Below are 27,191 nucleotides of genomic sequence, written 5' to 3' on the forward strand. Positions count from 1 at the left end.
GCCACCTCGCAGGTCCTCTATATGACCCTCGTCATCCATCACTTCCGCTGGCACTCTGCTCTCCTGGTGGTCTCGCAGGTCCGCTACCGCTGCAACTCTGCTCGGCTGCTCTTGTCTCACCGTATCACGGCAAGTATGCAGCCCGCTCAGCTGCTGTTTCCTGGCAGCCTACGGTGCAGTAGGTCTGCAAAACTGGTCATCTAACCACGACTTCCCCTGCAACTCTGCTCTCCTGTAGACGCCATGCTGCGGCAAGCATGGAGCCCGCTCAGATCACCGTGGCAGTTATGAGCATTGTAAACACCTCGCGCATTATCATGCAGTATATGCAGAACCAGAACCTGCAAAAGCAGGTGAGGAGGCAATGGCAGCGCGGTGATGAGAGTGATGAGGACATGGACACAGACTTCTCTCAATGCATGGGTCCCGGCAATTTGGCCATCCTGGTGGCAATGGGGCAGGCTCATGCCATTGAACACCGATTCTGGGCCTGTGAAACAAGCACAGACTGTTGGGACCGCATAGTGTTGCAGGTCTGGGATGATTCCCAGTGGCTGAGAAACTTTTGCATGCGTAAGGGCACTTTCGTGGAACTTTGTGACTTGCTTTCCCCTGCTCTGAAGCGCAAGAGTACCAAGATGAGAGCAGCCCTCACAGTTCACAAGTGAGTGGTGATAGTCCTCTGGAAGCTTGAAATGGCAGACAGCTACCAGTCAGTCAGGAATCAATTTGGAGTGGGCAAATCTACTGTGGAGCTGCTGTGATCCAAGTAGCCAACATAATCACTGAGCTGCTGCTATCAAGGGTAATGAGTCTGGGAAATGTGCAGGTCATAGTGGATGGCTTTGCTGCAGTGCGATTCCCTAACTGGGTGGGGCAATAGATGGAAGGCACATCCCTATCTTGGCACCGGATCACCAAGGCAGCCAGTACATAAACCAAAAGGGGTACTTTTCAATGGTGCTGCGAGCACTGCTGGATCACAAGGGAAGTTTCACCAACATCAACGTGGGATGGCCGGGAAAGGTACATGATGCTCGCATCTTCAGGAACTCTGGTCTGTATGAACAGCTGCAGCAAGGGACTTACTTTCCAGACCAGAAAATAACCATTGGGGATGTTGAAATGCCTATAGTTATCTTTGGGGACCCAGCCTACCCCTTAATGCCATGGCTCATGAAGCCGTACACAGGCAGCCTGGACAGTAGTCAGGAGCTGTTCAACTACAGGCTGAGCAAGTGCAGAATGGTGGTAGAATGTGCATTTGGATGTTTAAAAGCACGCTGGCGCAGTTTACTGACTCAGACCTCAGCAAAACCAATATTCCCATTGTTATTACTGCTTGCTGTGTGCTCCACAATATCTGTGAGCGTAAGGGAGAGCCGTTTATGGTGGGGTGGGAAGTTGAGGCAAATCGCCTGGCTGCTGATTACGCGCAGCCAGACACCAGGGTGGTTAGAAGAGCACAGGAGGGCACACTGCACATCAGAGAAGCTTTGAAAACCAGTTTCATGGCTGACCAGGCTACGGTGTGACAGTTCTGTTTGTTTCTCCTTGATGAAAATCTGCCCCCTTGGTTCACTCTACTTCCCTGTAAGCCAACCATCCTCGCCTCCCCCCTTCGATCACTGCTTGCAGAGGCAATAAAGTCATTGTTGTTTCAAATTCATGCATTCTTTATCAATTCATCACACAAATAGGGGGATAACTGTCAAGGTAGCCAGGGAGGGGTGGGGGAGGAGGGAAGCACCAGGTGAAGTGGGGGAGGAGGGAAGGACAAGGCCACACTGCACTTCAAAACTTATTGAATGCCAGCCTTCTGTTGCTTGGGTAGTCCTCTGGGGTGGAGTGGTTGGGTGCAGCACAAACCCAACTATCCCCCCCCCGCAGTAAAATTCTCTGCAGTGATCGCTTCACCCCTCCCCACACCGCATGGCTAACAGCGGGGATGATTTTTTTTCAGCCACAGGCAAACAGCCCAGCAGGAACGGCCACCTCTGAATGTCCCCTTAATAAAATTCCCCTATTACAACCAGGTGATCATGAAAGATATTACTCTCCTGAGGAGAACACGGAGAGATAAAGGATGGATGTTGCTTGAATGCCAGCAAACACTGGGACCACACCCTGTTATGCTTTCTTATGCAATGATTCCAGACTACATGCTACTGGCCTGCAGTGGTAAAGTGTCCTACTATGGAGGACGCAATAAGGCTGACCTCCCCAGAAACCTTTTGCAAAGGCTTTGGGAGTACCTCCAGGAGAGCTTCCTTGAGATGTCCCTGGAGGATTTCCGCTCCATCCCCAGACACGTTAACAGACTTTTCCAGTAGCTGTACTGGCTGCGAATGCATCCCAAGTCTTCAGGGCAAATTAATCATTAAACACGCTTGCTTTTAAACCGTGTATTATATATACAAAGGTACACTCACCAGAGGTGCCTTCTCTGCCTTCAAGGTCCGGGAGCCCAGGTTGGGAGGGTACTAGATCCAGGGTGAAAAACAGTGTGTGGCTGTCGGGGAGAACGGTTTCTTCACTTGCCTGGTGTGCGCTATCTTCAGCCGCCTCTTCATCATCTTCCTCGTCCCCAAAATCCTCATCCCTGTTGCGTGAGACTCCCTTGCAGGAGTCCACGTACAGGTGTGGGGTAGTTGTAGGGGCACGCCCTAGAATTGCATGCAGCTCATCATAGAAGCGGCATGGCTGGGGCTCTGACCCCGAGCGGGTGTTTGCCTCTGTGGTTTTTTGGTAGGCTTGCTGAGCTCCTTAAGTTTCACGTGGCACTGCTGCAGGTCCCTGTGATAGCCTCTGTCCTTCATGCCCTTGGAGATTTTTTCAAATATTTTGGCATTTCGTCTTTTGGAACGGAGTTCTGTTAGCACGGATTCGTCTCCCCATACAGCGATTGGATCCAGTACCTCCATGTTCGGTCCATGCTGGAGCTCTTTTGTGATTCTGGGACTGCATGGTCACCTCTGCTGATGAGCTCTGCATTGTCACCTCTGCTGATGAACTCACCACACTGGCCAAACAGGAAATGAAATTCAAAAGTTTATAGTGCTTTTCCTGTGTACCTAGTTAGTGCATCTAAGTTGAAAGTGCTGTCCAGAGCGGTCACAGTGGAGCACTCTGGGATAGCTCCCGGAGGCCAATACCATCGAATTGCATCCACACTAACCCAAATTTGACCCGGCGATATCAATTTCAGTGCTAATCCCCTTGTCGGGGAGGAATACAGATATCAATTTGAAGAGCCCATTAAGTTGACAAAAATGACTTTGTTGTGTGGACGGGTGCAGGGTTAAATCAATCTAACGCTGCTAAATTCGACCTAAACTCATAGTATAGACCAGGGCTGAGATAGGAGTCACGTGTACTGTATCAGCTAAACTTTAAGTGCCAATCCTGAGTGTGTGCAATTTCACCAGGAGGTGTCCACCTACATGGAGTTTATTGTAGGAGTTTGTTTGCAGGACCTGGGTCCAAAAATGTAATCCAACATGGTTATGAAAAGCAATTGTTAACTGCTAAACATTTCAGGATTTTTGCTGGCACTCAAAATGTTTGTGAAGGATTCACAAATGCTTGTTCCTGTTCAATTAATCACATTCAATGTATTTCCCTTCATACCTACACACAGAATTATTAAATCCAGTTTATTATTGATTAAGATGTAATAAAATCAGCATTGTGTGATATTAACAATATCAACTTAGATAAAGAATGCTCATTGAAGTCATGACAACATTTATGTAGCCCTTAATGATTAAGGTATCGTTATATTTTGGTGGAGTGTTTTATAATTGATTGTAAGACATTTCTGTCCTTCTCTTCCACTGAATTAAGCCACATGAAAAAAATAGTTTACATTTGTATTTGACACATTAATGTGGTATTTTTTTAGCTTTACTTAGAATGGTTCAATGTTGGGGGTATAAAGTTGAAAATACCAACTGAGTGGTCTCTCTGGACAACTGCTGTTGTTGTTGCATGTAGAAAGTAAGTCCTTTTGACTCAGAATTCCTGTATGTTTAAATCAAACCCTCAAGTGCAGATTTTTGTTGGAGCTATCTGTGGAAATGTGTTCATTACATTGCCTCTTAAAATAAAGAGCAATGGCTACAACATCACAGCAGCCGGTTGCTTGGTTGTGGTGGGATTGTAGTGGAATTACGATAATTCTCTTGTTGAGGACATTAATGCCTTCAAATAGAAGCCCTTAATCCGCTGAGTGCAGGCAGAATAAAAAAACATTCTGCCCCCTTAGGGCCAGAAGCAGATTTGTTTTGTATCTGGTGGTGTCCATCATGTGCCAGCCTTTTCCCCAAAGTATATGAAGAAGGCCTAGTGGCTGCCCAGCATGCTGCAAATCTGAATGAAATGTTAGCCATAGGAGTCAGTGCCAGGACCTTGTGAGATAATGGTGTGTCTGTGGGCTTTAAGAAACCCCTATTTTAATGACTAATCTCTAGCTCTTGTTGCCTCCACCTGATCCAAGTTGCTTAGCAAAAACTCATTGGGTTAGCAGAAGACTTGTGCTGATTCCCTATCCTTCTCAATCGTGCAGGTGATGATGTGGTCATTATAGGCAGGGTACTTTGGTTAGAGTGAGGAAGGTAAAATGGATACAGGGAACCCTACTAAATAACGATGTCCATGGGATCTGGCCAAAGCCCATTGAAGACAATGGGAGACTCAATAAAGTATAGCCACTTATTCCATTTGAACTGTTGGACAATTGTAATGGACTTTTTGTCAAGAATTGCAAAGTCACAGTATTAACGAGCCACCTCTGAATTCCACAAAAATAACCAAAACATAGTTTTCATTTCAGGAGCAGAAAAAATGGTTGGCATTTTTATACCATTATTATTTTTTAAAATCTCCATTAATTCAAACAGCTGAAACAGTGTTAAAAGAAAACCATTACATGACCGAACAAACAGTCCACAAGTGTTCAGCTCAGAATACACGTTTACAGCTGAACCTCGGAGAATAAGATTTGCACAAGATGAGCTGACAGAATGGGAAATGCAGCAGCTCTAACATTGCCATTTTGTCCTAAAAAGCATCTATATGTTGACAGGTGATTGCTTATGACCAGTGCCCCAAGTGCAACATTCATCAGTTCAGCAGTTTTTATGCTGGATTCACAAATGAATGCAGATTTTAATTCCATGAGTTTGGCTTTACTAGTAATAATAATATTAACAACAACAATAATAACAAAAGGACTGGAAACCAAATTCCTCATGACAGTGAATCGTGTGCAATGCAATCTGCATGTGGAAAGGAGATTAACATACATGACACACACATCTCATTCTCAGTCACTGAATTAATAAAAAGAAAAGGAGGACTTGTGGCACCTTAGAGACTAACAAATTTATTTGAGCATAAAGCTTTCGTGAGCTACAGCTCACTTCATCGGATGCATTCAGTGGAAAATACAGTGGGGAGATTTATATACACTGAATGCATCTGATGAAGTGAGCTGTAGCTCATGATGCTTATGCTCAAATAAATTTGTTAGTCTCTAAGGTGCCACAAGTCCTCCTTTTCTCTTTGCGAATACAGACTAACTAGGCTGCTACTCGGAAACCTGAATTAATAAATACACAGTCCCACTGTTGGTTTGCTAGTAGCTGTATGACCACAGTTGATTCTTAATCAGCAGCTCTGTGTGCCCAATTTCATATGTATTACGTTATTTCTGTGGGTTGGTTGTGGAAGCAAGGGTGTGTGTGTTACAGAAGTGTAAGTGTGTGAAACAGGTTGTGTGATCAGATTTATGGTAGATTATAAAAATTACTCAAAAACCATCCAAGTGAGTCTGTTCCTTTCTTCTCTGTTTGTTTAAATTAATTTTGTGGCTGGGAACATGGGGTTATTTTGGAAGGGAACACCATAAATCTGCGGTAGTGTTTGTGGAATCTCCTGTTCAGAGAATTGGTCTAGCTAAGGAAAGTTTAAACAGCTTATGGGGAGCTATTTTATAGGAAATTAAATCTCTATGGCCTCTCCATTCCGTTTCTACACTTGCCAGCTCTTCCTTCCAGCATTAAAGCAGCAGATGCCCTTAAAAGCTCAGAAAGTCCATTTTGGATTGAAGTTTGTCTGGTATAATTAGAGAAAATTGTATTTCATAGAATGTTTGCTTTGGAGAAATTACTTTCTGAGGAATATAACAAACGATTGAATCCAAGCCGTGTCCATTATAAATGGAGTGCAGTGTACCATGGGAGATTGTACTGTTCTCCCTCGAGCAACTGTGCCACAAAATTAACATATCATCCATCCAAGCAGCTGGGGAGAGTTAGGCAGAATTGGAAAAAGCTGTGTCACATTTTCATTAAAAAAAAAGACTTTGACTTTATCGCATTAACATTGCAAATGATTTTACTTTTTTTTAAAAAGCAGAAAACTCCTTTGATTTCTTTCTCTTGAGTTTCCTCTTTGGGTGCTTTGTCCCCGGAAGAGCCCAGATCCAGCAATGCATCTAAGCATGTGCTTAACCTTAAGGATGTGAGTAGCCCCCATTGAAGTCAATGAGGCTATTTGGATACTTGAAGTCACACACATGCTTACGGCACCAATTCAGTAAAGCATTTAAGCACGTGCTATGTCTCTCCTTATTCAGTAAAGCACTGAAGCACGTGCTTAATGTTAAGGGTGTTCCTAAGTGCTTTGGTGTATAGAGAGGGGCTACTGAACCAGAGACTGCCTAAGTATATTGCTGGACCAAAGCCAATGGAAAGAAGGGTATGCCAAGGAAATGCTCATATATATCAAAACCCTAGAATGAGCATATTATATATATGGTGGGATTTTCCTCCCTATATTTTAATGCTTAACTTTAAACAAATCATTTCACTTGTGGTAGCCTTTCCATTGGGCTTTAACCTTGTGTCTTTTAGTCAAAGAGAGTGGGAGGAGGAGGAGCAATAAAGTTAAGAAAATACAGAAAAATATTGATTTTTTTTTTTAACTTCAAAGGTAAGCTCAATAATTTCCTCTTTTCTCAAAATATCAGGGCCGCTGGGATCCTCCTCCATTCGAACGGCCATGTGGTGGTGTGGGGGTTGTGTTATAACCAGACCATACCAATAGGTGGAACAAAGGATCAAGGAGGAAGTGTTCATAGGCTTGTATAGCTGTTTTTAGAATCAAAGCAAAACTGCTTATGCCTTCTGGAGGCCCAGCATATTGAGAGCCATTGTCTGGGAGTGCTCTTATCGTCCCTACATTGCAAAGAGCCCTGTTTGCAAAGGGACAGGCTTGCACAGGATCCTACTGTGGGACTTCTCCACCAGGTCGTGCTATCACGTAGCAGTGGTTTACCTGCTGAGAATGTTTGTCATCAGCATTATTGAGGATATGAAAATAACTGCGAGTGGCTAGAGGGCATCTTGCTCGTGAAGCCCTGTATTGGGGGCCGTGCAAAGGCACCCAATCCCAGCGGAAATACTATGGGCATCCTGTTCTATGCAGGCAAAGTGCCTCCTGGAGCTACTTTCTCCTCTGGGTAGTGCAGAAACTGCTGTGTCTCTAAGAGATGGAGTGTATTCTGCATGGGGTGGCCAGCCACCTATCCTCTGCCCTTCCACACTTTTTTGGGGTCCCCCCAGGGGAGTATTTAGGCTACCAAAGGGACTGAACCCTGAGTAGTGTTCTCCCTGGTTCCTACATGAGCTGTGCAAAGAGGGATGGGGAGCTATCCGAACTATTTGTAATAGCCACTCAGGAATCATAGTTGGTAGCTGCCAGATGTCCAGCAGGGGAATAGTTGTTTGAAGTAGGTTATTCCTGGATTTTTGACTCATTTCTGTGGCTTGTGCTTTCACTTTTTCCACTGGTTACAATGCTGGTAGTGCCCCCAGTGACTGTGTAACACTGACAGACCCCAGTTGTTGGCAGGCAGAATCGAATCTGGAGCCTCTGGAGCTTAGTGCATGAGCTAAAAGCTGTATGGCTGTAGAGCAGATAGATAAGGCTGTAGAGCAGACTGATTAATCTCTCTCTGTAAGTGGTCTTGGTGCCCCTAGATGGGACAGAACACTGCACCCAAGTGGTGTGTGGGTTACATACTTCCCCTAGCTGAGGAAGTGCACCCCGAGCTTCAGAGACTTCCCAGTTGAAATCCCAGAAGAGCCCCCACTTGTAACACTGACAGACCCTGGTTGTCGGGATCGAACCTGGGGCCTCTGGAGCTTAGTACATGAGCCTCTACCACATGGCTCTTAGCTAAGGCTGTAGAGCTGTCTGTCTGTCTCTCTCCTCTCCCTCCCTTGCAGATGGGACAGAACACCACACCCAGGAGGTATGTGTGTTACCAGCTTGGAGTAAGAGACACATCAATGGAAATGTAGGTCTTGTCATGTTGCATTGACTTCCAGGCACATCATCTGGTTGTAGCATAGGGTCTGATTCTATGAGATGTGAAGTGCCCTCATCTTGCCCTGTTACCTGAAGGAGGTGAGGGCACTCATTAGCTTATAGCATGGGTAGATAATTAGGAAGCTGTCAGGTGCAGCTGGAAAGACATGGCAGGGATTTACTGCCTCCTGAAGGCTTGATTGTTAATATGTTTTGGTTGGTTTTTGTGAAAAAAAATCAGTCTAAAAATAATGTGGTGGTGATGATGATGATGATGCAAACAATGTGCATTTTGTGGCATGTTCTGTCTGAGAATTTTAAAACACTTTTCCAGCTCTTGGTACAACTTACCAAGAGTCCTGGTGAATTCTTCATCGTCTCGATGACCACTTATAAAAGATCTGCTCTAAGAGGAATTACTTCGGGGAAGTTTTGTGCCCTACGTTCTACAAGAGGTCAGACTAGATGGAATAATGGTCCCTTCTGGCCTTGGAATCTATGAAAATGATAATGAACTAAGCTACCCTTATGCAATAGAAGAGGATTGTCACTTTATTGTACAGGGGGAACTGATGTGCAGTGAGGTTAAGGCCAACAATTTGTACAAGTGGCTACTAATTTGGAATGCCTCTGTTTTGGGGTGCCCTGTTGACACCTTTGAATCAAGTGATGTGCTCTAGGCCCCATGGGAAGTGTGTGTAAGGGACACAGATCACCACACACCTTGTCTTATGCCTTAAAGAGAAGACAATGCTTCCATGAGGATTGAATTAGAAGACTTCAGTTAAGTTGTAGCACAGTTGTGTCATACTCTGCACAATTAATTACACATTTCTCAGAAAACAAAATGAAATGTTGTTGCAGACCTCTGTCACAGGGATGTCATAAGACTTAATGCACTGGTGCTTACGCACCCCTGTATGATCCACAGATGGAAGGCAGTATAGATAGGCAAACTGTTATTATTGATAACTGCAGCATTTCCAGTAATCGGAAGGAATTGTAGATTTTACCCAAGAGAGAATAGAGAATATTGAGATTCACATTGCCCTGATTCTGATCTTTGAACTCAAACAAAACCTTACCAGATTTCTGGTTAGTCTGTTACTTGTGACTTGCAGAAAGACACTTTAAAATGAGGCACAAAGTATTCATTTGAGGAGCCTCTGTCCCAAGCTCTAGCAATGTGTATGTTGTAATAAACAAAAAATCCATAGACAATTCTAATGGATCAATATGCATGAAACTTCCCAATCATCATGCCTAATCCAGCCCTCCAGCATATCAGAAAAATACTCTCAGCAAGGAAGAGAGCAAGTACCAGGCTGTCAGCCTGAGCACCTCCACTGTTTGCAGCTGCCATGGTAACAGATATGTAGAGGGGGTGGTTTTTAAAGTACTGCAATTAGGTTCCAAACCATGTGAAGCTTTATAGATAAAAAATTAATACCTTAGACTGCTCTAGTAGCCGGTGCAGACGAAAGCACCCAGCTTAATAAACAGGCCAGCCAGGCACAGTGCACTGCCTGGCATTCCTGACTGCTTTTAACATGTTGCTCCCCCATGCACAACTCTTTGCCATGAGCTGGTTTTAATGTGACAAAGGCACAGACAGCAGACACGATCCACTTCCAAAATAAAAGCTCTCAGCCTTCTTGAGAAGCAGAGATGGAAAAAAAGTGATCTTGGCTACTGCTGTTGCCTGAATGTCTAGGAATAAAAAAGGATCCAACATGACACCAAGGCTGTAATCCTGAGTAATAAATGTCAGACAAGCTCCCTCTTTTGAGAGACCTGGTGTCATCTCTTCCAACTCTAACTATTGCTTTCTCCAGCTTGAAAGCATTCCTTCGGTCTTCTCTTAATTGAGCCTTAGCCAGCTAGCTCTCACCCATGATCCAGCTCAGTCTCTGAGCCAGGTCTGGAAACAAGTTGATGGAGATCCAAAAAGCATAAGGACTTAAGCTAGTGTTGGAGTGGCCTCTTCTACCATCTCAAAGATCATTCCCCTGAGATGAGAGACAAAATAAGTGGTTATTGGCGGGGTTGGCGATACCCAAAGACTGATTGCGGAGTAAGTGCTCAACTATTGTTTCTTTGCAAGAAGCTACTACGGTCCAAAACAAAGCAAAAACCCAAACCACAAAGAACAAACAAACCAACCCCTACCAGAGTAAAAATAACACAGGCAGCAGTTGAGCAGCAGAGTGGGGGTTATCCAATTTATCACACTGCATGCAGCATGTGTGATTACCTTGTGGTCAGATGGCATATGCGTGCATTTCGTGCAAGCAGTTCATGCTCCTCTGAGACCGAGTATGGGCTCTTGGGATCAGAGTGGCTGAACTGGAAGAGCTAAGGGAGACAGAGAGGTACATGGATGAGACTGTTGGAGATGCGGTAGAGCAGTTCCACCGGCAGTCTGACAGTCTCTGGCTGTTGAGGAGTATGAAAGTCTTGGGGAAGGAGAACATCAAGCAGGAGTGCAGGTAAACAATCCCATAGTTGCAACCTTCCTTGAAGATGATGTCATGGTATCCTCTTGCACTGAGTATACTCTTCCTGGAGAGAGGACTCCTGTTGTTAGGAGGAGACAGGTAAGTGTAAAGAGGGATTTGATTATTAGAAATGTAGATAGTTGGAATTGTTATGACCCAGAGGACCTCATGGTGAATTGCTTACAGGTGTGAGGGTTGCAGACCTCTTGAGACATCCAGATAGACTTATGTGCAGTGCTGGGGAAGAGCCTGTGGTTGTGGTACATGTAGGTATCAATGAGTTAGGGAAAGATACAAGAGAGAGATCCTGGAGGCCAAATTTAGGCTGCTAGGTAAGAGATTAAAGTCCAGGACCTCCATTCTTTGGAATGCTTCCAGTTCCATGCACAGGGCCAGTTGGACAGGCAGAACTGCAGAATCTCACTGCATGGATGGGACTGTGGTGTTGGGAGGAGGGATTTAGGTTTATTAGGAACTAGGGAACCTTTTAGGAAAGGAGGAGCCTATACAGGAAGGATGGGTTCCATCTAAACCAAAACAGAACCAGATTGCTGGCATGTAAAACGGAAGAGGTTGTAGAGAAGTTTTTAAAGTAAGGGCTGGGGGAAAGTTGACATGTGCCGGGGAACACATGGTTTGGACAAAGACATCCCTGAGGGAGGATTTATTAAAGGGTATATTCTATATCCTAGTAAAGAGCAAGAGATAGAAGTTGATAAAGTACAGGTGGGCACTGAAGAGAAATGAAAAAGAGTCCCATTCAATTACGTCACATGAAGGCAGACAGCTAAAAAGTGACATGTATAAGTGCTTGTATACAAATGCTGCAAGTCTAAATACTAAGATGGATGAACTTGAGTGCCTGGTGTTAATGGGACATATTGACACAATAGATCTCACAGAATCTTGGTGGAATGAGAGTAAGCAATGGGACACGGTAATATCAGGGTACAAAATATATCGGAGTGACACAGTAGGTTGTGCTGATGGGGGAGTGGGCACTATATGTGAAAGAAAGCACAGAGTTAATTAGAGTAAAAATCTTAAATGAATCAATCTGTACCATAGAATCTCTCTGGATAGAAATTCCAAGCTTGAATAATAAGAGTATAGTAACAGAAATATACTACTGACCACCTGTCCAGGATGGTGATGGTGATTGTGAAAAGCTCAGGGAGAGGCTACAAAAACAGAAAACCCAATAATAATGGGGAATTTCAACTATCCCCATATTGCCTGGGAGCATATCACCTCAGGACGGGATGCAAAGGTTAAATTTCTAGACACCATTAATGATTGCTTCTGAGAACAGCTAATCCTAGAACCCAGATGGGGAGATGCAATTCTTGATTTAGTCCTAAGTGGCACACAGGATCTAGTCCGAGAGGTGAATATAGTTGAAATGCTCCATAATAGCAACCACAATGCAATTATATGTAACCTCTGTGTAGGGGGGAAAAACAAAGAAACCCACCACAGTACCATTTAACAGTGAAAAGATGAACTACACAAAAATGAGGAAACTAGTTACATGGACATTAGAAGGAACAGTCACAAAGGTGAAAAGCCTGCAAGCTGTGTGGAAGTTATTTAAAAACACCATAGCTCAAACTAAATGTATTCTCTAAATAAATTAAACAGTAAGAAGACCAAAAGAGAAAAAAATTGCACCAAAACAGCAGAGTAAAAAAGGTGGTTAGAAGCAAAAAGACATCTTTTACAAATTTGAAGTGAAATCCTAATGAAGAAAATAGAAAGGAACATAAACTTTAGCAAGTGAAGTGTAAAATTATAATTCAAAACAGAATTTGAAGACCAACTAGCAAAAAAACCCCAAAAACTTAAGAGTAATTTTCTTTAAGTACATCAGACGCAGGAAGCCTGCCTAACAGTCAGTGGGGACACTGGACGATTGAAGTGCTAAAGCATCACTTGACGAAAACAAGGCTATTGTCGAGAAGCTACATGCATCTTTGCATTGGTCTTCATTGCAGAGGTTGTGAGGGAGATTCCCAAACCAGTGCCATTCTTTTTGGGTGGCAGATCTGAGGAACTGTCCCAGACTGAGGTGTTAGTAGAGAAGGTTGGGGAACAAACTTATACATTAAACGGTAATAGTTCAGCAGGACCAGATGGTACTCACCCGAGTTCTGAAGGAACTCATCAATGAAATTGCAGAACTATTAACTGTGGTAAGTAACCTATTGCTTAAATCAGCTTCTGTACCATATGACTGGAGGATAGCTAATGTGACTCTGATTTTTTAAAAAGGCTCCAGCGGAGATCCTGGCAATTACAGGTTGGTAAGCCTAACTGCAGTACCAGGCAAATTGGTTAAAACTATAGTAAAGAACAGAATTATCAAACACATAGATGACCTCAACATGTTGGGAAAAAGTCAACACAGCTTTTGTAAAGGGAAATCATGCCTCACCCATTTATTAGAATTCTTTAAGGGGGTCAACAAACATGTGGACAAGGATGATCCAGTGGATATAGTGTACTTAGATTTTCAGAAAGCCTTTGAAAATGTCTCTCACTAAAGGCTCTTAAGCAAAGTAAGCAGTCATGGAATAAGAGAGATGGTCCTCCCATGGATTAGTTAAAAGACACCACAGAAGATTTTGAAATGACTTGGTACTTCTTTTTTAAAATGTGTTCCCATTCCTTTTCCGCTGTATTGTTTCACATGAAGATATCTTCCAGGGATAAGTGAAATAACACTAAGTTTGTTGGGGGCAAATGTTAATGTGTGTTTGAGGGACAGTTGGGAGACCTCGTATGCTACCGTGTCAGGATTGGGCTAGAAATGTCCTTTTTGCATCCTGAAAATCTGTCCTGTGGTGGCTGAGTGAGCAAGATGCATGACTACCATTCTGAACATTGTGGGCTCAAGTCTCACTCCATCTCATGCTGAAAGGCCACCTTCAGTTCATCCAGCTGCAAAATGGGTACCTGATCCATTGGGTTAGAGCAGTCAAAGGCAGTTGGATGTGTTGTCAGCCACATCACTCCCTTGTCTACCATTGACTGTGAAATCTGGTGTGCCTTTACTGTATCAGCCTGATGAGCCATTGGCATGGGGGGACTTTGACTTCTATGGTGAGTTGTTTCATGAATGGATGAGGTTTATTCTTGAAAAATGGTGTTGGGGGAACATGATGGGAAGATGCTCCTCTTATAATTTTCTCCTGAGTGTTTGGGAGCATCAGCTACGAATTAGCACCTGTGCAGGAAGAGTTTGGCATAGAGGGAAACATTGCTGAGATTGTAGCGTGCCAGCTGAAGAAGGTGTGCTGCATTTTTGTTATTACCTTGGATCATATGTGTGCAAGAGCACAGAGCAGGCATTCCATTAAGTGCAAATGAGGGATGAAAAAGATTAATTCTGAAGAGCTGCATGAGTGTCTTAAATGATCCCCCTCCCCAATGTACAGTAGGATTTTCTGACCATTACTTACAGTGGAAAATGTCCCAGTGCAATCTATGTAACTAACACAGAGAGCTAGCTTAATAAGGGCCAGATGGGGGCGTTTGTCTATATGGGGACATCCAGGAAAATTAATCCAAATTAAGTAAAGGTATGAATTTGACGTGGATTAGTTAAACCACATTAAACCCCTGGGTGAAAATCCTCTTTCAGAATTAAAGTAGCCTTAACTGGGTTTAGTTTAATTAACTTTCAAATTGAATTAAGCTAAAAAGGACACTTAAATTTTGAATAACAGCATCCGCACAGGGATTTAATGTGATTTAATTAATCCACTTCAAATTCACACCTTTTGTTAATTGAAATTAATTTTCCTGCTTGTACCCATGTAGCTAAGTCCTGGCTACCTTTCCCCATGCTGACTAGTACGCCATTCTTTGGGTAATGCCACTGAAATTGGTGGGTATGGTATTACTCAACATGAGGATTGCAGTCCAGCCCTGCAGCTATTCTCCACAGTTTCTGAAATACATGCTGTATTACAGTGCATTGGCTAAGGTTTTCAAAAACAAGAGCATAAAGTTAGGTATCCATATTAAGAGATGTAAGCAAGTTGTCTGAGCACCCAGCAGCCTCCATTGGATCGGCCTGCATCCTCTTCCCTTGTCCCACTGCAGTCACCCAGGGCAGAATGCCACCCTAAATGTCCCATAGTATATGTAACACACATCCCTGGTGACCCAACAGTTAAGGTGGGATTTCTGATTGTCAGCAATACATTGATCTGAAGCATTGTGTGCTAGGCCCACATGAGTTGTATTGGTTTATATTTTCTAAAAATAACAAAGAACCCAGTGTGTATATATTGCTAAGGATGAGTACAAAACAATAGGAAGGCAAATAGGAGCAAAATCAAAAAAGCTGAGGCATAAAATGAGTTACACCTAGCAAGGTCATAAAAGGAAATAAGAATAGGTTCTGTAAATACATTAAGAGCTAGAGAAAGTCTTGGTCTTTTTTGTCGGAAGGAAAGCTAACAACAGATGGTGAGGTGTTCAATGCCTATTTTTCTTCAGTTTTCAGTAAAAATGTTAATGGTGACCAGATACTGAACATTATTAATATTAACAACAAGGGGGAAGGAACACAAGCCAGAATAGGGAAAGAACTGGTTAAAGAAGATTTAGATAAGTTAGCTGTATTCAAGTCAGCAAGCAGGGACTGATGGAATTCATTCTAGGGTACTTAAGGAACTAGCTGAAGCAACCTCGGAACCATTAACTATTATTTTTGATAACTCATGGAGGATGGGAAAGGTCAAAGAAGATGGCAGAAGGGCAAATGTAGTATCCTTTTTTTTTTTTTTTTAAAGAAAGTAGAAAAAAGCAGACCTGGGGAATTACAGGTAAGTCAGCGTCATTTTGATACCTGGAAAGGTATTAGAACAAACAATGAAATAATACCCTTGGAAGTGTCTAGAGGATAATATGGTTATAAGTAATAGCCAACATGGATTTATCAAGAACAAGTTCTGCCAAACCAACTTAATTTTCTTCTTTGAGAGGGTTAATGGCCTCATAGATGGATGGGGGGAAGCAGTAGCTATAGTTTATCTTGGCTTTACTAAAGCTTTTGACACATTCTTGCATGACATTCTCATAAGCAAAGAAAGGAAATGTGATCTAGATGAAATTTTACTGTAAGGTGGGGGGCACAGCTGGTGGAGAAACCATACTCAGACTAGTTATCAATGGTTCACTGTCAAACTGGGAGGACATGTCTGATGGGGTCCCGCAGGAGTCTGTCCTGGGTCTTGTAGTATTCAATATTTTCCTTTATGACTTGGATAATGGAGTGGAGAGCATACTTATAAAATATGTGGATGACGCCAAGGTGTGAGAGGTTGTTAGCACTTGGGAGGACAGGATTAGAATTCTGAAAAACCTTGACAAATTAGAGAATCGGTCTGAAATCTACAAGATGACAATCAATAAAGACAAGTGGAAACTTCTACATTTAGGAAGAACAAATCAAATATACAACTACAAAATGGGGAATAACTGGGTAGGTAGTAATACTGCTGGAAAGAATCTGGGGGTAATAGTATGTCACAAATGGAATGTGAGTCAACAATGTGATGCTGCTGCTAAAAAAAGGTTTTATGTATGTATGGAATCATAGAATATCAGGGTTGAAAGGGACCTCAGGAGGTCATCTAGTCCTACCTCCTGCTCAAAGCAGGACCAATCCCCAACTAAATCATCCCAGCCAGGGCTTTGTCAAGCCAGACCTTAAAAACTTCTAAGGAAGGAGATTCCACCACCTCCCTAGGTAACGCATTCCAGTGTTTCACCATCATCCTAGTGAAAAAGTTTTTCCTAATATCCAACCTAAACCTCCCCCACTGCAACTTGAGACCATTAGTCCTCGTTCTGTCATCTGGTACCACTGAGAACAGTCTAGATCCATCCTCTTTGGAACCCCCTTTCAGGTAATTGAAAGCAGCTATCAAATTCCTTCTTCTCTTCCGCAGACTAAACAATCCCAGTTCCCTCTGCCTTTCCTCATAAGTCATGTGTTCCAGTCCCCTAATCATTTTTGTTGCCCTCCGCTGGATATTTTCCAATTTTTCCACATGCTTCTTGTAGTGTGGGGCCCACAACTGGACACAGTACTCCTGATGAGGCCTCACCAATGTCGAATAGAGGGGAACGATCACGCCCCTCGATCTGCTGGCAATGCCCCTACTTATACATTCCAAAATGCTATTGGCCTTCTTGGCAACAAGGGCACACTGTTGACTCATATCCAGCTTCTCGTCCTCTGTAACCCCTAGGTCCTTTTCTGCAGAACTGCTGCCGAGCCATTTGGTCCCTAGTCTGTAGCGGTGCATGGGATTCTTCCGTCCTAAGTGCAGGACTCTGCACCTGTCCTTGTTGAACCTCATCAGATTTCTTTTGGCCCAATCCTCCAATTTGTCTAGGGCCCTCTGTATCCTATCCCTACCCTCTAGCATATCTACCTCTCCTCCCAATTTAGTGTCATCTGCAAACTTGCTGAGGGTGCAATCCACGCTATCCTCCAGATCATTTATGAAGATATTGAACAAAACCGGCCCCAGGACCAACCCTTGGGGCACTCCACTTGATACCGGCTGCCAACTAGACATGGAGCCATTGATCAGTACCCGTTGAGCCCGACAATCTAGCCAACTTTCTATCCACCTTATCGTCCATTCATCCAGCCCATACCTCTTTAACTTACTGGCAAGAATACTGTGGGAGACCGGGTCAAAAGCTTTGCTAAAGTCAAGGAACAACACATCCACTGTTTTCCCCTCATCCACAGAGCCAGTTATCTCATCATAGAAGGCAATTAGATTAGTCAGGCATGACTTGCCCTTGGTGAATCCATGCTGACTGTTCCTGATCACTTTCCTCTCCTCTCAGTGCTTCAGAATTGATTCCTTGAGGACCTGCTCCATGATTTTTCCAGGGACGGAGGTGAGGCTGACTGGCCTGTAGTTCCCAGGATCCTCCTTCTTCCCTTTTTTAAAGATGGGCACTACATTAGCCTTTTCCTAGTGGTCCCGGACTTCGCCCGATCGCCATGAGTTTTCAAAGATAATGGCCAATGGCTCTGCAATCATATCCGCCAATTCCTTTAGTACTCTCGGATGCAGCACATCCAGCCCCATGGACTTGTGCTCGTCCAGCTTTTCTAAATCATCCTGAAGCACTTCTTTCTCCACAGAGGATGGTCACCTCCTCTCCATGCTGTTCTGCCCAATGCAGTAGTTTGGGAGCTGACTTTGTTCATGAAGACAGAGGCAAAAAAAAGCATTGAGTACATTAGCTTTTTCCACATCCTCTGTCACTAGGTTGCCTCCCTCCTTCAGTAAGGGGCCCACACTTTCCTTGACTTTCTTCTTGTTGCTAACATACCTGAAGAAACCCTTCTGGTTACTCTTAACATCTCTTGCTAGCTGCAACTCCAGGTGTGATTTGTCCTTCCTGATTTCACTCCTGCATGCCCGAGCAATATTTTTATACTCTTACCTGATCATTTGTTCAATCTTCCACTTCTTGTAAGCTTCTTTTTTGAGTTTAAGATCAGCAAGGATTGCACTGTTAAGCCAAGCTGGTTGCCTGCCATATTTACTGTTCTTTCTACACATCAGGATGGTTTGTCCCTGTAACCTCAATAAAGGATTCTTTAAAATAGAGTCAGCTCTCCTGGACTCCTTTTCCCCTCATGTTATTTTCCCAGGGGATCCTGCCCATCAGTTCCCTGAGGGAGTCAAAGTCTGCTTTTCTGAAGTCCAGGGTCCGTATTCTGCTGCTCTCCTTTCTTCCCTGTGTCAGGATCTTGAACTCGACCATCGCATGGTCACTGCCTCCCAGGTTACCCTCCACTTTAGCTTCCCCTACTAATTCTTCCCGGTTTGTGAGCAGCGGGTCAAGAAGAGCTCTTCCCCTCGTTGGTTCCTCCAGCACTTGCACCAGGAAATTGTCCTCTACACTTTCCAAAAACTTCCTGGATTGTCTGTGCACTGCCGTATTGCTCTCCCAGCAGATATCAGGGTGATTGAAGTCTCCCATGAGAACCAGGGCCTGCGATCTAGTAACTTCCGTGAGTTGCCGGAAGAAAGCCTCATCCCACGTCATCCCCCTGGTCCGGTGGTCTATAGCAGACTCCCACTACGACATCACCCTTGTTGCTCACACTTCTAAACTTAATCCAGAGACTCTCAGGTTTTTCTGCAGTTTCATACTGGAGCTCTGAGCAGTCATACTGCTCCCTCACATACAGTGCAACTCCCCCACCTTTTCTGCCCTCCCTGTCCTTCCTGAACAGTTTATATCCATCCATAACAGTACTCCAGTCATGTGAGTTATCCCACCAAGTGTCTGTTATTCCAATCACATCATAATTCCTTGACTGTGCCAGGACTTCCAGTTCTCCCTGCTTGTTTCCTAGGCTTCTTGCATTTGTGTATAGGCACTTGAGATAACTTGCTGTTTGTCCTGCTTTCTTAGTATGAGGCAGGAGCCCTCCCCTTTCGCACTCTCTTGCTCGTGCTTCCTCCCGGTATCTCATGTCCCCACTTACCTCAGAGCTTTGGTCTTCTTTCCCCGGTGAACCTAGTTTAAAGCCCTCCTCACTAGGTTAGCCAGCCTGCTTGCGAAGATGTTCTTCCCTCTCTTCGTTAGGTGGAACCCATCTCTGCCTAGCACTCCTCCTTGGAACACCATCCCATGGTCAAAGAATCCAAAGCCTTCTCTCCGATACCACCTGCGTAGCCATTCATAGAATCATAGAATAACAGAGTTGGAAGGGACCTCAGGAGGCCATCTAGTCCAACCCCCTGCCCAGAGCAGGACCAATCCCAACTAAATCATCACATCCAGGGCTTTGTGAAGCCTGACCTTAAAAACTTCTAAGGAAGGGGATTCCACCACCTCCCTACGTAATGCATTCCAGTGTTTCACCACCCTCCTAGTGAAGAAGTTTTTCCTAATATCCAACCTAAATCTCCCCCACTGCAACTTGAGACCATTACTCCTTGTCATCTGCTATCATTGAGAATAGTCTAGATCCATCCTCTTTGGATCCACCTTTCAGGTAGTTCAAAGCAGCTATCAAATCCCCCCTCATTCTTCTCTTCCGCAGACTAAACAATCCCAGTTCCCTCAGCTTCTCCTCATAAGTCATGTGTTCCAGACCCCTAATCATTTTTGTTGCCCTTCGCTGGCTCTCTCCAATTTCTCCACATCCTTCTTGTAGTGTGGGGCCCCAAACTGGACGCAGTACTCCAGATGAGGCCTCACCAATGTCGAATAGAGGGGAATGATCACGTCCCTCGATCTGCTGGCACTGCCCCTACTTTTACACCCCAAAATGCCATTGGCCTTCTTGGCAACAAGGGCACACTGTTAACTCCATGATTCGACGGTCTCTACCTAGGCCTTTTCCTTCCACAGGGAGGATGGATGAGAAGACCACTTGCACCTGAAACTCCTTTATCCTTCTTCTCAGAGCCACGTAGTCTGCAGTGATCTGCTCAAGGTCATTCTTGGCAGTATCATTGGTGCCCACATGGAGAAACAGGAAGGGGTAGCGATCCGAGGGCTTGATGAGTCTCGGCAGTCTCTCCGTCACATCTTGAATCCTAGCTCCTGGCAAGCAGCAGACTTCTCGGTTTTCCCAGTCAGGGCGGCAGATAGATGAGTCAGTCCCTCTGAGGAGAGAGTCCCCGACCACCACCAGCCGCCGCCTCCTCTTGGGAGCGGTGGTTGTGGAACCCCCATCCCTAGGACAGTGCATCTCATGCCCTTCAATCGGCGGAGTCTCCTTCTGTTCCCTTCCCTCAGAAGTATCACCTAGTCCACTCTCCGCATTAGTGCCTGTGGAGAGAACATGAAAACAGTTGCTTACCTGTATCTGCGCTGTTGATACATGGATGCTCCCCTTTTTTCTTCTGGAGGTCACATGCTGCCAAATTTCTTCACCATCCTCCTGTTCCCGCTGTGCGGCCTGGTCTGAATCTTCAGAACATTGTGCCCGTAGAAGATGCGTCTCTCCAGGACATCTTCAGTTTCTGTTAAGAGTTGACCCTGCGTTGCATGTTTCTCCAGACCTTGAACCTTCTCTTCCAATATGGAGACCAGCTTGCACTTTGTACAGACAAAGTCGCTTCTGTCCTGTGGAAGAAAGACAAACATGGCACATCCAGTGCAGGTCACAACAGCTGAACGCTCCCCATCCATATTACCTTCCTTCTATGAGCTTCCTCAGGAGTTATAGTAACTACTCAGAGAAGCCGGCAAGATGTAAGCCTCAGTGGGCTCTCCCCGGGAGAACTCCCAGGCAAACTCCCTCTGTTAGCCTCTCTGCTGTTCGCCACTCAGCTGGTTCGCAGCTGACTGGCTTTTTATAACAGTCTGGCCCACTCAAGACTCACCTGGAACAAAGCACTCCCAATTCACACTTTTCAAAAAACCAGTCAAGCACACGGTCAAACCATCAAACTGTCCCCACAACAGACACTCAGATACTCACCAACACAGCCTCCCTGTATGACACGTGAGGTAGCAGTCCCACTCTGTTAAGTACTGGTGAAGCCTCAGCTGGAGTACTCTGTCCAGTTCTGCATGCCAGACTTTAAGAAAGATGTGGACAAATTTTCCAGAAGAAAGCAATAAAAATAATAAAAGATTTAGAAAGCCTGACCTATGACAGAAGGTTAAAGAAATGTAGTGGGCATAGTTAGTCCTGAGAAAAGAAGAGTGAGGTGGGACCTGAGAGCAGTCTTCAAATATGTTAAGAGTTGTTATGAAGAGGACTGTGATCAGGTGTGGCCCGGGTCCACTGAAGGAAGGAGAAGAAGTAATGAGCTTAATCTGCAGTTAGGGATGTTTAGGTTAGATATGAGGAAAAACTTTCTCAGGATAGTTAAATATTGGAACAGACTTCCAAGGGAGATTGTGGAATCCCCATCACTGGAGGTTTTTAAGTTCATGTTGGACAAACACCTGTCAGGGATGGTCTAGGAGGTATACTTGGTCTTGTAGCCCTACATTTCTACGCTTGTGTGTGTGAATGTGAGCGTATGTGTGTGCTGTGTTACCCTTCTACTTCATTGTCTGTCTTGAAATAGTTACTAAAGTCCCATGAGGTAAGGGAGAGACAAGGTGGGTGAGGTAACTTCTTCTATTGGACCAACTTCTGTTGGTGAAGGGAACAAGCTTTCAAGCTACGCAGAGCTCTTCTGCAGGTCTGTGAAAGGTACTCAGCGTCACAGCTAAATACGAGGTGGGGCAGATGGTTTAGCATAAGCAGTTAACAAATACTCTAAGGGGCCATTGTGACTGACAGTAGTATTTCTGTATCAATGACTTTTCTTTTGTACATAAGAGCTCAGTTGGTTTGTGCCTGAGGTCACAAAAGGTTTTTTACACAGAGGATAGTGCATTCTCCAGGATATTTGAAAGCTTTCATTTAGCGGATTTGATGACGTCGTTATTTGTTGCACCATTGGGGTTTTACTGTATATCCGTTTGTGAAATCCACACTGGACATGCCTGCATTGGGGGATGAGGGGTGTGTGTGTGTATGTGTCTCCATAGAAAGAGAGAGATCTATATGTCTATATCATAGAAACCCGGAAATATATCTATAGATATGTGTATTCGCACAGCTATGCACACTTGCAGCTCGACAGCCATTTCTGGCTTTGGTTTTTTTGCAACTACTCAGCTAGTTTTAAATATTTTTTCAACTTTAACATTTTTGCCAAGATATCTAAATACCATGTGATGGCAAAGCCGAAGAGGAGAAAATGCAAGAGGGTAACAGTGGGTCTAGAATTGCAAATCATTTGCTTGCCAATGTCAAAAATTAAAATAAATGTCACATGCAATCTTACTTGACCCTCAGTTCAACATGATTTTGAAATCATAGGATAAATTTTGCCAGCAACATAAATTATTGTTTATTTCAGTCTCTTGGGAATGCAGGGAGGCAGGGGGCGGTATGAACAGATTTTACGTTAAATCAGTGTTCAAGGAAAAGGTTTACTTTTTGTTCTCATTTGGGAGGAATATTTTATTCATTGGTAAGTGGAGAGAGTGCTGTGTGCATGAGGTGCCTGCCAGAATCTTTGATCTGGAAAGAGGCAGATTTATGATCAGAACCAGGCTCTAAACATTATACACAGAATAATACATTGGTGTTAGTTATATACAGTGGAAGGTTTAATTCAACTGAGGAGTCCTGCTGACATCAGAAACTGGGAGACAGCAAGTAGTTTATGAGCAGCAGTAGAAATTTAGGACTGAATTATGGCCTTAGTATTTGGTCTGCTACTGGGTATTGCAATTTGTATTACACAGTATATTATACAATTTTACTCAGTGTAGACCCAGTGAGAAAGAAGAGAATAGTTTATTGCCCAGACAGTGCAAGGGGTAGAATATGCTAATATAAAATTTACTGTACTACAAAGCTAACATTAGGGGAAGGAATTTAGTGTAAGGAAGTAGAGTTGACGTGGAGCAAAGGTGTTGGAACAAGAATTGCTCAGCATCACTTTAGTGGTCCATAGAGGCCAATATCCTGTCTCTGGCAGTGGTCAATACCAAAGGCTTCAGAGGAAGGTATAAGAACCCAGCAGTAGTAGATGGTAGCATAATCTGCCACATTAAGTCTTATCCTGATCTCTAATGGTCTGAGATTGGCTGAAACCCTGAAGCATATCCCTTTCAGATTGTTTGTGATCATGAATTATGATAACTCTGAATATTCCTGATAACCATATAAATATCTAGTTCCTTTTTGAATTCCCTTAAATACTTGGCCTCAACAACCACCTATGGCAATGAGATCCACAGTTTTGCTGTGTGAAAATGTGTTTCCTTTTGTCAGGTTTGAATTTCCTACCTTTAGTTCCATTGCTTGTCCCCTGGTTCTTGGTTTTGAGACAAGGAGAACAAAAACTCCTGATCTAGCATCTTTGTGACATTCATTCTTTGACATGCTTTTATTCATTTCCTTTGTAAGGTAAACGTCCCAATCTTTTCAATATCTCCTGCTATGAGACTTATTTCCAGGCTTTGATCATTCTTGGTGTTCTTCTCTGAACCCCTTCTAGTTCTGCAGTGTCTTTTTGAGATGGGTTGATCAGAACTGTATATACTATTCCACCTCATTTATTTATGTAAAGGTGTTATAGTAGTTGTAATATTCAACATCCCATTCCTTACGCATTAGAATATATTTTTGATTTTCTGACCACAGCTGCACTTTGAGCAGAGATCTCCATTCAGATATCGACCGTAATCAGATAATTACATCAGAGACATATATTATTTAATCCAAATACTTTTGAAAATGGGACTTTGGCTTCTAAGTCACTTAGATGTTTTTGACCATGTTACCTGTGATATAATTTGGATCTTAAACACACCATTTTGGAACAGCCTGCTTGAGATCAAGACTGATACCCTGAGTTTTTAACTCGTGTTTTAATAAGAGTGATTTAGTGTAGTTTTGAAGCAGTCTTCACTTAAAGCTAATCTATGAGTGTGAAATTAATAACCATTAGAGGGAGGAAGTAGCAGCAAGGATGAAGCAGAAAAGAGGGAGTGCCAGAAACCATGACAGTCATTGGCTGTGTTGTCTGTCAGTCTTCAGTGAGAAGACAAACCTATAATTACCAAATTAATATACTAAGGGTGAAGAAATATAATTAAGAGATTAAAAAAAATCCCATGTCTTCAGGTGTTTTACTTACACTCACATTCATTGTCTGCCTGTGTATGTGTACATATACATATACACACACAAATATTGACCATTATTAGTTAATTTTCACTGCTCTAAAAAAGCCATATGCTGGGACAGAATACTCTTCACATGTCTGCTTGATTTAGGAATAATTTACAAAGTGGAACGTGGCCACTAAAATGAATGACTAAATAAGTGAGTTTATGGAAGAGTCCTGCCAAGTCTATTTGGGGGCTTTTCTCCCTAAAAGAATTAATTCATATTTTTAATCATGTTCGTTCTTTTAGTATTTCTCTGCAGTTGAGTGTCTAAATATCTTCACCGTGAATTTCATTTCCTCGGTGTCGGTATGGGAAACCCTGATTGTGTAACCTGTTTTGCCCTGAGGTTACATCTTAATCCCTTTGCCCCAGGGACCACCCGGGGATTTGGCAGGTGCCATGAGATTTTTAAATGTGTAACATATTGATAACATGGAGCTGCAGTTCGGGCCCTTTCCGGTTCTTCTTTGAATTCTGAACATATAGAACATGTTTGTTCTTTCAGGAGAGAAACTTCTCCATCGAGTTTTTATGCATAATTTCATACAAGTACTGCAGGAAGAATAAGGCAACTCTGGCATAGAAAGGTGGGCTAAGAATCCGTCACTTATTTTACCCTAACAAGTGTTGTTAAAGGTTTTATAGACAAAAAATAGGACATGTCAGAACAACAAAGCTCAATTCTGGCATTCGTCGGTGAGAACTGAACTGAAACTGAAATAACTTCGTGTTAAACCCCTTAAATCCACACTTGAGATGATGGTAAGAGGGAGCTGGGGTTTTTTTTTTGGTTTTTTTTAAAGTGTTGGAGTGTGAGATGTTGTCAGAGACTCAAGCCACCAATCTCTCCCTTGTGATGATGGTTTTTAACAGCAATAGTTTGCCCTGAATTGATCTTGAAAATGGTTGTGAACTGCTGGTGTGGATGGAACTAAAACATTTTCAATCCCACGATAGAAAACGTGATTTGAAACATCATGGAGTTAAATGTCAAGAATGACCCGTCTAATCCTGCTGAAAATGGGTCTGCCCCATCTAGGCTAGCAGTTAAGTCCTTTTCAGAAATAATTCGGGTGCATCCTTGGATGACAAAAGTAGTCAGTGAAAAGCCGGTTTCCTAATGTGTCCGTCAGGCTGTAGGTTAAGCTTTTTGTGGTAACAGTTACTGTGCAGTATTTACAGAGCAATAGGAAATAAATTATAGGTTAGTTTGATTAAGAATTTGAGTTCTCTGTATAAAATCTTTTTTCCTCCTAATGCCCAGGAAACTCTATAAATACAGTCTGTAAGTAAATGTGTATACATAAATATATAAGGGTGGAGGTGTATCTATATGAGAGAGAAATGTATAGCAAAATGCATACCAAGATACATAAAAATAAATTACATACTCAACAGCTTTCTAAAAAAAGGCACTTCAATGCTAACAGCTACTGCATCCTTGGAGAGTTCTCCACCAAGCAGAATAGATCTAAAATCGAAAGAAAAAAGAGTATATCGAGTAGAAAGCTACAGCAGTGCACCAAAACTTAGCAAGATGATAATGAAATGAGAATACTCTACTTACTAGCTGTGCCATGAGGAGCTGAAAAATGTGTTTATTTTACATTATGTACATTGTTCATCTTTTAGCATGTTTCCGTATTTTACTGTGATGATTATAGGGTTTTCTTTCAAACTGTGAAAGAAAGAAAACTCCACTAGTCCAAATTTTCATTAGAATTGTTCTACTTCAAAACTTAATTTTAAGAGGCATTTGCATACTGCTGCTCTTATTTTGCACATAAGTGTCATGGACACTTGAGCTCAGCACCTCCAAACTGTTCTGAGTCTTAACCATCTGTTGCAAACAGTGAGATAGAATTTTGAAGAGCCAAGTTAATTTGTTAATGACAGTCTCTCTTTGGCCAATGGAACCCGCCCCACAGTATCCCACAGGAGAATTTAGCCATTGGATTATATCTGCCAAAATCCCCCGGTACACCTCATAGATTATTCTATTAATTTTAATACCCACTTGCTGTTAAGTGGTGGCGAATGCGTCAGATTTTGCTTCAACATTTTCTGTTTCCTCTTCATGTTAGATCCACTCTGCTTTGCAGAGGACTCCCCAGCCGTGCCGTAGGTATTAACCTCCAAATCCTTTTCTTTTAGAACAGTTCCAGGAAACCACCACATCTCACTGTGAACTGTGAAACCAAGAAAATTGTCTGTGTAATTCCAAATGGCTGAAACATCCTTGTAATCTAGTTGCTGGGTAGCACAGGCATATTTTGATTGGCTACATTTAATAATTTAAAAAAAAGAAAAGAAAAAAGGGTGCCCACACCCTCAGCAGCTACAAATCACGCTAACGCCGTTGCCTTGAATGAAACCGCATTGGTCTACAGCAGCCGTGGGTCTGGCCTTGTAAACTGTAGATTTCATGCAACTATAGTAGGTGTCTGCTGTGTCTAGAAAGCCTCAGATATATTGCCACCAGTTGGCGTAATTAGTGCAGATTCTTTTTTTCAGTGTATTCCTGTGATTAGTTAATTAAGTCATAAATGCTGCATGATG

General features: G+C 43.2%; 1 protein-coding gene across 19 annotated transcripts in view; it reads left to right on the forward strand.

Moving 5' to 3' along the window:
• ADGRL3 (adhesion G protein-coupled receptor L3) overlaps positions 1-27,191 on the forward strand; it is an 815,007-nt gene that overhangs the window by 353,642 nt on the left and 434,174 nt on the right. The window lies entirely within an intron of this gene.

This window comes from Lepidochelys olivacea (genome assembly GCF_965140295.1).
Source record: "Lepidochelys olivacea isolate rLepOli2 genome assembly, chromosome: 4".
NCBI lineage: Eukaryota > Metazoa > Chordata > Testudines > Cheloniidae > Lepidochelys > Lepidochelys olivacea.